Source organism: Pleurodeles waltl, chromosome 3_1 (genome assembly GCF_031143425.1).
Source record: "Pleurodeles waltl isolate 20211129_DDA chromosome 3_1, aPleWal1.hap1.20221129, whole genome shotgun sequence".
In the NCBI taxonomy this organism is placed as follows: Eukaryota; Metazoa; Chordata; class Amphibia; order Caudata; family Salamandridae; genus Pleurodeles; species Pleurodeles waltl.
In genome coordinates, this window is record NC_090440.1 from 1,235,648,636 (window position 1) to 1,235,661,364 (window position 12,729).

Here is a 12,729-nt window from a genome sequence, read left to right on the forward strand (position 1 = left end):
ACGTCTCCCGATAAAAATGATACCTCACTTGTGTGGGTAGGCCTAGCGCCCGCGACAGGGAACGCCCCAAAGCGCAACGTGGACACATCCAAATTTTTGAAAGAAAACAGAGGTGTTTTTAGCAAAGTGCCTACCTGTAGATTTTGGCCTCTAGCTCAGCTGCCACATAGGGAAACCTACCAAACCTGTGCATTTCTGAAAACTAGAGACCTAGGGGAATCCAAGATGGGGTGACTTGTGTGGCTCGGACCAGGTTCTGTTACCCAGAATCCTTTGCAAACCTCATAATTTGGCTAAAAAAACACATGTTCCTCACATTTCTGTGGCAGAAAGTTCTGGAATCTGAGAGGAGCCACAAATTTCCATCCATCCAGCGTTCCCCCACGTCTCCCGATAAAAATGATACCTCACTTGTGTGGGTAGGCCTAGCGCCCGCGACAGGAAACGCCCCAAAGCGCAACGTGGACACATCCAAATTTTTGAAAGAAAACAGGGGTGTTTTTTGCAAAGTGCCTACCTGTAGATTTTGGCCTGTAGCTCAGCTGGCACCTAGGGAAACCTACCAAACCTGTGCATTTCTGAAAACTAGAGACCTAGGGGAATCCAAGATGGGGTGACTTGTGTGGCTCGGACCAGGTTCTGTTACCCAGAATCCTTTGCAAACCTCATAATTTGGCTAAAAAAACACATGTTCCTCACATTTCTGTGGCAGAAAGTTCTGGAATCTGAGAGGAGCCACAAATTTCCTTCCACCCAGCGTTCCCCCATGTCTCCCGATAAAAATGATACCTCACTTGTGTGGGTAGGCCTAGCGCCCGCGACAGGAAAAGCCCCAAAGCACAACGTGGACACATCCAATTTTTTTAAAGAAAACAGAGGTGTTTTTCGCAAAGTGCCTACCTGTAGATTTTGGCCTCTAGCTCAGCCGCCACCTAAGGAAACCTACCTAACCTGTACATTTCTGAAAACTAGAGACCATGGGGAATCCAAGATGGGGTGACTTGTGTGGCTCGGACCAGGTTCTGTTACCCAGAATCCTTTGCAAACCTCAAAATTTGGCTAAAAAAACAGATGTTCCTCACATTTCTGTGGCAGAAAGTTCTGGAATCTGGGAGGAGCCACAAATGTCCTTCCACCCAGCATTTCCCCACGTCTCCCGATAAAACTGATACCTCACTTGTGTGGGTAGGCCTAGCGCCCGCGACAGGAAACGCCCCAAAGCGCATCGTGGACACATCCACATTTTTGAAAGAAAACAGAGGTGTTTTTTGCAAAGTGCCTACCTGTAGATTTTGGCCTCTAGCTCAGCCGCCACCTAGGGAAACCTACCAAACCTGTGCATTTCTGAAAACTAGAGACCATGGGGAATCCAAGATTGGGTGACTTTTGTGGCTCGGACCAGGTTCTGTTACCCAGAATCCTTTGCAAACCTCAAAATTTGGCTAAAAAAACACATGTTCCTCACATTTCTGTGGCAGAAAGTTCTGGAATCTGAGAGGAGCCACAAATTTCCTTCCCTCCAGCGTTCCCCCACATCTCCCGATAAAAATGATACCTCACTTGTGTGGGTAGGCCTAGCGCCCGCGACAGGAAACGCCCCAAAGCGCAACGTGGACACATCCAAATTTTTTAAAGAAAACAGAGGTGTTTTTTGCAAAGTGCCTACCTGTAGATTTTGGCCTGTAGCTCAGCTGGCACCTAGGGAAACCTACCGAACCTGTGCATTTATGAAAACTAGAGACCTAGGGGAATCCAAGATGGGGTGACTTGTGTGGCTCGGACCAGGTTCTGTTACCCAGAATCCTTTGCAAACCTTAAAATTTGGCTAAAAAAACACATGTTTCTCACATTTCTGTGGCAGAAAGTTCTGGAATCTGGGAGGAGCCACAAATTTCCTTCCACCCAGCGTTCCCCCACGTCTCCCGATAAAAATGATACCTCACTTGTGTGGGTAGGCCTAGCGCCCGCGACAGGAAACGCCCCAAAGCACAACGTGGACACATCCAAATTTTTGAGAGAAAACAGAGGTGTTTTTTGCAAAGTGCCTACCTGTAGATTTTGGCCTGTAGCTCAGCTGGCACCTAGGGAAAACTACCAAACCTGTGCATTTCTGAAAACTAGAGACCTAGGGGAATCCAAGATGGGGTGTCTTGTGTGGCTCGGACCAGGTTCTGTTACCCAGAATCCTTTGCAAACCTCAAAATTTGGCTAAAAAGACAGATGTTCCTCACATTTCTGTGGCAGAAAGTTCTGGAATTTGAGAGGAGCCACAAATTTCCTTCCACCCAGCGTTCCCCCACGTCTCCCGATAAAAATGATACCTCACTTGTGTGGGTAGGCCTAGCGCCGGCGACAGGGAACGCCCCAAAGCGCAACGTGGACACATCCAAATTTTTTAAAGAAAACAGAGGTGTTTTTTGCAAAGTGCCTACCTTTAGATTTTGGCCTCTAGCTCAGCCGCCACCTAGGGAAACCTACCAAACCTGTGCATTTCTGAAAACTAGAGACCATGGGGAATCCAAGATGGGGTGACTTGTGTGGCTCGGACCAGGTTCTGTTACCCAGAATCCTTTGCAAACCTCAAAATTTGGCTAAAAAAACAGATGCTCCTCACATTTCTGTGGCAGAAAGTTCTGGAATCTGGGAGGAGCCACAAATTTCCTTCCACCCAGCATTCCCACACGTCTCCCGATAAAAATGATACCTCACTTGTGTGGGTAGGCCTAGCGCCCGCGACAGGGAACGCCCCAAAGCGCAACGTGGACACATCCAAATTATTGAAAGAAAACAGAGGTGTTTTTAGCAAAGTGCCTACCTGTAGATTTTGGCCTCTAGCTCAGCTGCCACATAGGGAAACCTACCAAACCTGTGCATTTCTGAAAACTAGAGACCATGAGGAATCCAAGATGGGGTGACTTGTGTGGCTCCGACCAGGTTCTGTTACCCAGAATCCTTTGCAAACCTCAAAATTTGGCTAAAAAAACACATGTTCCTCACATTTCTGTGGTAGAAAGTTCTGGAATCTGAGAGGAGCCACAAATTTCCATCCATCCAGCGTTCCCCCACGTCTCCCGATAAAAATGATACCTCACTTGTGTGGGTAGGCCTAGCGCCCGCGACAGGAAACGCCCCAAAGCGCAACGTGGACACATCCAAATTTTTGAAAGAAAACAGAGGTGTTTTTTGCAAAGTGCCTACCTGTAGATTTTGGCCTGTAGCTCAGCTGGCACCTAGGGAAACCTACCAAACCTGTGCATTTCTGAAAACTAGAGACCTAGGGGAATCCAAGATGGGGTGACTTGTATGTCTCGGACCAGGTTCTGTTACCCAGAATCCTTTGCAAACCTCAAAATTTCGCTAAAAAAACAGATGTTCCTCACATTTCTGTAGCAGAAAGTTCTGGAATCTGAGAGGAGCCACAAATTTCCTTCCACCCAGCGTTCCCCCACGTCTCCCGATAAAAATGATACCTCACTTGTGTGGGTAGGCCTAGCGCCCGCGACAGGAAAAGCTCCAAAGCGCAACGTGGACACATCCAAATTTTTTAAAGAAAACAGAGGTGTTTTTTGCAAAGTGCCTACCTGTAGATTTTGGCCTCTAGCTCAGCCGCCACCTAAGGAAACCTACCAAACCTGTGCATTTCTGAAAACTAGAGACCATGGGGAATCCAAGATGGGGTGACTTGTGTGGCTCGGACCAGGTTCTGTTACCCAGAATCCTTTGCAAACCTCAAAATTTGGCTAAAAAAACAGATGCTCCTCACATTTCTGTGGCAGAAAGTTCTGGAATCTGGGAGGAGCCACAAATTTCCTTCCACCCAGCATTCCCACACGTCTCCCGATAAAAATGATACCTCACTTGTGTGGGTAGGCCTAGCGCCGGCGACAGGGAACGCCCCAAAGCGCAACGTGGACACATCCAAATTTTTTAAAGAAATCAGAGGTGTTTTTTGCAAAGTGCCTACCTTTAGATTTTGGCCTCTAGCTCAGCCGCCACCTAGGGAAACCTACCAAACCTGTGCATTTCTGAAAACTAGAGACCATGGGGAATCCAAGATGGGGTGACTTGTGTGGCTCGGACCAGGTTCTGTTACCCAGAATCCTTTGCAAACCTCAAAATTTGGCTAAAAAAACAGATGCTCCTCACATTTCTGTGGCAGAAAGTTCTGGAATCTGGGAGGAGCCACAAATTTCCTTCCACCCAGCATTCCCCCACGTCTCCCGATAAAAATGATACCTCACTTGTGTGGGTAGGCCTAGCGCCCGCGACAGGGAACGCCCCAAAGCGCAACGTGGACACATCCAAATTTTTGAAAGAAAACAGAGGTGTTTTTAGCAAAGTGCCTACCTGTAGATTTTGGCCTCTAGCTCAGCTGCCACATAGGGAAACCTACCAAACCTGTGCATTTCTGAAAACTAGAGACCATGAGGAATCCAAGATGGGGTGACTTGTGTGGCTCCGACCAGGTTCTGTTACCCAGAATCCTCTGCAAACCTCAAAATTTGGCAAAAAAAACACATGTTCCTCACATTTCTGTGGCAGAAAGTTCTGGAATCTGAGAGGAGCCACAAATTTCCATCCATCCAGCGTTCCCCCACGTCTCCCGATAAAAATGATACCTCACTTGTGTGGGTAGGCCTAGCGCCCGCGACAGGAAACGCCCCAAAGCGCAACGTGGACACATCCAAATTTTTTAAAGAAAACAGAGGTGTTTTTTGCAAAGGGCCTACCTGTAGATTTTGGCCTGTAGCACAGCTGGCACCTAGGGAAACCTACCAAACCTGTGCATTTCTGAAAACTAGAGACCTAGGGGAATCCAAGATGGGGTGACTTGTATGTCTCGGACCAGGTTCTGTTACCCAGAATCCTTTGCAAACCTCAAAATTTCGTTAAAAAAACAGATGTTCCTCACATTTCTGTGGCAGAAAGTTCTGGAATCTGAGAGGAGCCACAAATTTCCTTCCACCCAGCGTTCCCCCACGTCTCCCGATAAAAATGATACCTCACTTGTGTGGGTAGGCCTAGCGCCCGCGACAGGAAAAGCTCGAAAGCGCAACGTGGACACATCCAAATTTTTTAAAGAAAACAGAGGTGTTTTTTGCAAAGTGCCTACCTGTAGATTTTGGCCTCTAGCTCAGCCGCCACCTAAGGAAACCTACCAAACCTGTGCATTTCTGAAAACTAGAGACCATGGGGAATCCAAGATGGGGTGACTTGTGTGGCTCGGACCAGGTTCTGTTACCCAGAATCCTTTGCAAACCTCAAAATTTGGCTAAAAAAACAGATGCTCCTCACATTTCTGTGGCAGAAAGTTCTGGAATCTGGGAGGAGCCACAAATTTCCTTCCACCCAGCATTCCCACACGTCTCCCGATAAAAATGATACCTCACTTGTGTGGGTAGGCCTAGCGCCGGCAACAGGGAACGCCCCAAAGCGCAACGTGGACACATCCACATTTTTTAAAGAAAACAGAGGTGTTTTTTGCAAAGTGCCTACCTGTAGATTTTGGCCTCTAGCTCAGCCGCCACCTAGGGAAACCTACCAAACCAGTGCCTTTCTGAGAACTAGAGACCATGGGGAATCCAAGATGGGGTGACTTGTGTGGCTCGGAACAGGTTCTGTCACCCAGAATCCTTTGCAAACCTCAAAATTTGGCTAAAAAAACACATGTTTCTCACATTTCTGTGGCAGAAAGTTCTGGAATCTGAGAGGAGCCACAAATTTCCTTCCACCCAGCGTCCCCCACGTCTCCCGATAAAAATGATACCTCACTTGTGTGGGTAGGCCTAGCGCCCACAACAGGAAACGCCCCAAAGCGCAACGTGGACACATCCAAATTTCTGAAAGAAAACAGAGGTGTTTTTTGCAAAGTGCCTAGCTGTAGATTTTGGCCTGTAGCTCAGCTGGCACCTAGGGAAAACTACCAAACCTGTGCATTTCTGAAAACTAGAGACCTAGGGGAATCCAAGATGGGGTGACTTGTGTGGCTCGGACCAGGTTCTGTTACCCAGAATCCTTTGCAAACCTCAAAATTTGGCTAAAAAAACAGATGTTCCTCACATTTCTGTGGCAGAAAGTTCTGGAATCTGAGAGGAGCCACAAATTTCCTTCCACCCAGCGTTCCCCCACGTCTCCCGATAAAAATGATACCTCACTTGTGTGGGTAGACCTAGCGCCCGCGACAGGAAAAGCCCCAAAGCACAACGTGGACACATCCTCATTTTTTAAAGAAAACAGGGGTGTTTTTTGCAAAGTGCCTACCTGTAGATTTTGGCCTCTAGCTCAGCCGCCACCTAGGGAAACCTACCAAACCTGTGCATTTCTGAAAACTAGAGACCATGGGGAATCCAAGATGGGGTGACTTGTGTGGCTCGGACCAGGTTCTGTTACCCAGAATCCTTTGCAAACCTCAAAATTTGGCTAAAAAAACAGATGTTCCTCACATTTCTGTGGCAGAAAGTTCTGGAATCTAGGAGGAGCCACAAATTTCCTTCCACCCAGCATTCCCCCACGTCTCCCGATAAAAATGATACCTCACTTGTGTGGGTAGGCCTAGCGCCCGCGACAGGAAACGCCCCAAAGCGCAACGTGGACACATCCAAATTTTTGAAAGAAAACAGAGGTGTTTTTAGCAAAGTGCCTACCTGTAGATTTTGGCCTGTAGCTCAGCTGCCACATAGGGAAACCTACCAAACCTGTGCATTTCTGAAAACTAGAGACCTAGGGGAATCCAAGATGGGGTGACTTGTATGTCTCGGACCAGGTTCTGTTACCCAGAATCCTTTGCAAACCTCAAAATTTGGCTAAAAAAACAGATGTTCCTCACATTTCTGTGGCAGAAAGTTCTGGAATCTGAGAGGAGCCACAAATTTCCTTCCACCCAGCGTTCCCCCATGTCTCCCGATAAAAATGATACCTCACTTGTGTGGGTAGGCCTAGCGCCCGCGACAGGAAAAGCTCCAAAGCGCAACGTGGAAACATCCAAATTTTTTAAAGAAAACAGAGGTGTTTTTTGCAAAGTGCCTACCTGTAGATTTTGGCCTCTAGCTCAGCCGCCACCTAAAGAAACCTACCAAACCTGTGCATTTCTGAAAACTAGAGACCATGGGGAATCCAAGATGGGGTGACTTGTGTGGCTCGGACCAGGTTCTGTTACCCAGAATCCTTTGCAAACCTCAAAATTTGGCTAAAAAAACAGATGCTCCTCACATTTCTGTGGCAGAAAGTTCTGGAATCTGGGAGGAGCCACAAATTTCCTTCCACCCAGCATTCCCACACGTCTCCCGATAAAAATGATACCTCACTTGTGTGGGTAGGCCTAGCGCCCGCGACAGGGAACGCCCCAAAGCGCAACATGGACACATCCACATTTTTGAAAGAAAACAGAGGTGTTTTTTGCAAAGTGCCTACCTGTAGATTTTGGCCTCTAGCTCAGCCGCCACCTAGGGAAACCTACCAAACCAGTGCATTTCTGAGAACTAGAGACCATGGGGAATCCAAGATGGGATGACTTGTGTGGCTCGGAACAGGTTCTGTTACCCAGAATCCTTTGCAAACCTCAAAATTTGGCTAAAAAAACACATGTTCCTCACATTTCTGTGGCAGAAAGTTCTGGAATCTGAGAGGAGCCACAAATTTCCATCCATCCAGCGTTCCCCCACGTCTCCCGATAAAAATGATACCTCACTTGTGTGGGTAGGCCTAGCGCCCGCGACAAGAAACGCCCCAAAGCGCAACGTGGACACATCCAAATTTTTGAAAGAAAACAGAGGTGTTTTTTGCAAAGTGCCTACCTGTAGATTTTGGCCTCTAGCTCAGCCGCCACCTAGGGAAACCTACCAAACCTGTGCATTTCTGAAAACTAGAGACCATGGGGAATCCAAGATGGGGTGACTTTTGTGGCTCGGACCAGGTTCTGTTACCCAGAATCCTTTGCAAACCTCAAAATTTGGCTAAAAAAACACATGTTCCTCACATTTCTGTGGCAGAAAGTTCTGGAATCTGAGAGGAGCCACAAATTTCCTTCCACCCAGCGTTCCCCCAAGTCTCCCGATAAAAATGATACCTCACTTGTGTGGGTAGGCCTAGCGCCCGCAACAGGAAACGCCCCAAAGCGCAACGTGGACACATCAAAATTTTTGAAAGAAAACAGAGGTGTTTTTTACAAAGTGCCTATCTGTAGATTTTGGCCTGTAGCTCAGGCGGCACCTAGGGAAACCTACCTAACCTGTACATTTCTGAAAACTAGAGACCTAGGGGAATCCAAGATGGGGTGACTTGTGTGGCTCGGACCAGGTTCTGTTACCCAGAATCCTTTGCAAACCTCAAAATTTGGCTAAAAATGTTCCTCACATTTCTGTGGCAGAATGGTCTGGAATCTGAGAGGAGCCACAAATTTCCTTCCACCCAGCGTTCCCCCACGTCTCCCGATAATAATGATACCTCACTTGTGTGGGTAGGCCTAGCGCCCGCGACAGGAAAGGCCCCAAAGCGCAACGTGGACACATCCATATTTTTGCAAAGTGCCTACCTGTAGATTTTGGCCTCTAGCTCAGCCGCAACCTAGGGAAACCTACCAAACCTGTGCATTTCTGAAAACTAGAGACCTAGGGGAATCCAAGATGGGGTGACTTGTGTGGCTCGGACCAGGTTCTGTTACCCAGAATCCTTTGCAAACCTCAAAATTTGGCTAAAAAAACAGATGTTCCTCACATTTCTGTGGCAGAAAGTTCAGGAATCTGAGAGGAGCCACAAATTTCCTTCCACCCAGCGTTCCCCCACGTCTCCCGATAAAAATGATACCTCACTTGTGTGGGTAGGCCTAGCGTCCGCGACAGGAAAAGCCCCAAAGCACAACGTGGACACATCCAAATTTTTGAAAGAAAACAGAGGTGTTTTTTGCAAAGTGCCTACCTGTAGATTTTGGCCTCTAGCTCAGCCGGCACCCAGGGAAACCTACCAAACCTGTGCATTTCTGAAAACTAGAGACCTAGGGGAATCCAAGATGGGGTGACTTGTGTGGCTCGGACCAGGTTCTGTTACCCAGAATCCTTTGCAAACCTCAAAATTTGGCTAAAAAAACAGATGTTCCTCACATTTCTGTGGCAGAAAGTTCTGTAATCTGAGAGGAGCCACAAATTTCCTTCCACCCAGCGTTCCCCCACGTCTCCCGATAAAAATGATACCTCACTTGTGTGGGTAGACCTAGCGCCCGCGACAGGAAAAGCCCCAAAGCGCAACGTGGACACATCCAAATTTTTTAAAGAAAACAGAGGTGTTTTTTGCAAAGTGCCTACCTATAGATTTTGGCCTCTAGCTCAGCCGCCACCTAGGGAAACCTACCAAACCTGTGCATTTCTGAAAACTAGAGACCATGGGGAATCCAAGATGGGGTGACTTGTGTGGCTCGGACCAGGTTCTGTTACCCAGAATCCTTTGCAAACCTCAAAATTTGGCTAAAAAAACAGATGTTCCTCACATTTCTGTGGCAGAAAGTTCTGGAATCTGGGAGGAGCCACAAATTTCCTTCCACCCAGCATTCCCCCACGTCTCCCGATAAAAATGATACCTCACTTGTGTGGGTAGGCCTAGCGCCCGCGACAGGAAACGCCCCAAAGTGCAACGTGGACACATCCAAATTTTTGAAAGAAAACAGAGGTGTTTTTAGCAAAGTGCCTACCTGTAGATTTTGGCCTCTAGCTCAGCTGCCACATAGGGAAACCTACAAAACCTGTGCATTTCTGAAAACTAGAGACCTAGGGGAATCCAAGATTGGGTGACTTGTATGTCTCGGACCAGGTTCTGTTACCCAGAATCCTTTGCAAACCTCAAAATTTGGCTAAAAAAACAGATGTTCCTCACATTTCTGTGGCAGAAAGTTCTGGAATCTGAGAGGAGCCACAAATTTCCTTCCACCCAACGTTCCCCCACGTCTCCCGATAAAAATGATACCTCACTTGTGTGGGTAGGCCTAGCGCCCGCGACAGGAAAGGCTCCAAAGCGCAACGTGGACACATCCACATTTTTTAAAGAAAACAGAGGTGTTTTTTGCAAAGTGCCTACCTTTAGATTTTGGCCTCTAGCTCAGCCGCCACCTAGGGAAACCTACCAAACCTGTGCATTTCTGAAAACTAGAGACCATGGGGAATCCAAGATGGGGTGACTTGTGTGGCTCGGACCAGGTTCTGTTACCCAGAATCCTTTGCAAACCTCAAAATTTGGCTAAAAAAACAGATGCTCCTCACATTTCTGTGGCAGAAAGTTCTGGAATCTGGGAGGAGCCACAAATTTCCTTCCACCCAGCATTCCCACACGTCTCCCGATAAAAATGATACCTCACTTGTGTGGGTAGGCCTAGCGCCCGCGACAGGGAACGCCCCAAAGCGCAACGTGGACACATCCACATTTTTGAAAGAAAACAGAGGTGTTTTTTGCAAAGTGCCTACATGTAGATTTTGGCCTCTAGCTCAGCTGGCACCTAGGGAAACCTACCAAACCTGTGCATTTCTGAAAACTAGAGACCTAGGGGAATCCAAGATGGGGTGACTTGTGTGGCTCGGACCAGGTTCTGTTACCCAGAATCCTTTGCAAACCTCATAATTTGGCTAAAAAAACACATGTTCCTCACATTTCTGTGGCAGAAAGTTCTGGAATCTGAGAGGAGCCACAAATTTCCTTCCACCCAGCGTTCCCCCACGTCTCCCGATAAAAATGATACCTCACTTGTGTGGGTAGACCTAGCGCCCGCGACAGGAAAAGCCCCAAAGCGCAACGTGGACACATCCAAATTTTTTAAAGAAAACAGAGGTGTTTTTTGCAAAGTGCCTACCTGTAGATTTTGGCCTCTAGCTCAGCCGCCACCTAGGGAAACCTACCAAACCTGTGCATTTCTGAAAACTAGAGACCATGGGGAATCCAAGATGGGGTGACTTGTGTGGCTCGGACCAGGTTCTGTTACCCAGAATCCTTTGCAAACCTCAAAATTTGGCTAAAAAAACAGATGTTCCTCACATTTCTGTGGCAGAAAGTTCTGGAATCTGGGAGGAGCCACAAATTTCCTTCCACCCAGCATTCCCCCACGTCTCCCGATAAAAATGATACCTCACTTGTGTGGGTAGGCCTAGCGCCCGCGACAGGAAACGCCCCAAAGTGCAACGTGGACACATCCAAATTTTTGAAAGAAAACAGAGGTGTTTTTAGCAAAGTGCCTACCTGTAGATTTTGGCCTCTAGCTCAGCTGCCACATAGGGAAACCTACAAAACCTGTGCATTTCTGAAAACTAGAGACCTAGGGGAATCCAAGATTGGGTGACTTGTATGTCTCGGACCAGGTTCTGTTACCCAGAATCCTTTGCAAACCTCAAAATTTGGCTAAAAAAACAGATGTTCCTCACATTTCTGTGGCAGAAAGTTCTGGAATCTGAGAGGAGCCACAAATTTCCTTCCACCCAGCGTTCCCCCACGTCTCCCGATAAAAATGATACCTCACTTGTGTGGGTAGGCCTAGCGCCCGCGACAGGAAAGGCTCCAAAGCGCAACGTGGACACATCCACATTTTTTAAAGAAAACAGAGGTGTTTTTTGCAAAGTGCCTACCTTTAGATTTTGGCCTCTAGCTCAGCCGCCACCTAGGGAAACCTACCAAACCTGTGCATTTCTGAAAACTAGAGACCATGGGGAATCCAAGATGGGGTGACTTGTGTGGCTCGGACCAGGTTCTGTTACCCAGAATCCTTTGCAAACCTCAAAATTTGGCTAAAAAAACAGATGCTCCTCACATTTCTGTGGCAGAAAGTTCTGGAATCTGGGAGGAGCCACAAATTTCCTTCCACCCAGCATTCCCACACGTCTCCCGATAAAAATGATACCTCACTTGTGTGGGTAGGCCTAGCGCCCGCGACAGGGAACGCCCCAAAGCGCAACGTGGACACATCCACATTTTTGAAAGAAAACAGAGGTGTTTTTTGCAAAGTGCCTACATGTAGATTTTGGCCTCTAGCTCAGCCGCCACCTAGGGAAACCTACCAGACCAGTGCATTTCTGAGAACTAGAGACCATGGGGAATCCAAGATGGGGTGACTTGTGTGGCTCGGAACAGGTTCTGTTACCCAGAATCCTTTGCAAACCTCAAAATTTGGCTAAAAAAACACATGTTCCTCACATTTCTGTGGCAGAAAGTTCTGGAATCTGAGAGGAGCCACAAATTTCCATCCATCCAGCGTTCCCCCACGTCTCCCGATAAAAATGATACCTCACTTGTGTGGGTAGGCCTAGCGCCCGCGACAGGAAACGCCCCAAAGCGCAACGTGGACACATCCAAATTTTTGAAAGAAAACAGGGGTGTTTTTTGCAAAGTGCCTACCTGTAGATTTTGGCCTGTAGCTCAGCTGGCACCTAGGGAAACCTACCAAACCTGTGCATTTCTGAAAACTAGAGACCTAGGGGAATCCAAGATGGGGTGACTTGTGTGGCTCGGACCAGGTTCTGTTACCCAGAATCCTTTGCAAACCTCATAATTTGGCTAAAAAAACACATGTTCCTCACATTTCTGTGGCAGAAAGTTCTGGAATCTGAGAGGAGCCACAAATTTCCTTCCACCCAGCGTTCCCCCATGTCTCCCGATAAAAATGATACCTCACTTGTGTGGGTAGGCCTAGCGCCCGCGACAGGAAAAGCCCCAAAGCACAACGTGGACACATCCAATTTTTTTAAAGAAAACAGAGGTGTTTTT

The 12,729-nt window shown here is 47.6% G+C and overlaps 1 protein-coding gene across 1 annotated transcript in view; it reads right to left on the reverse strand.

Annotated features, from left to right (window-relative positions):
* LOC138285079 (contactin-associated protein-like 5) overlaps nucleotides 1–12,729 on the reverse strand; it is a 2,160,239-nt gene that overhangs the window by 609,196 nt on the left and 1,538,314 nt on the right. The window lies entirely within an intron of this gene.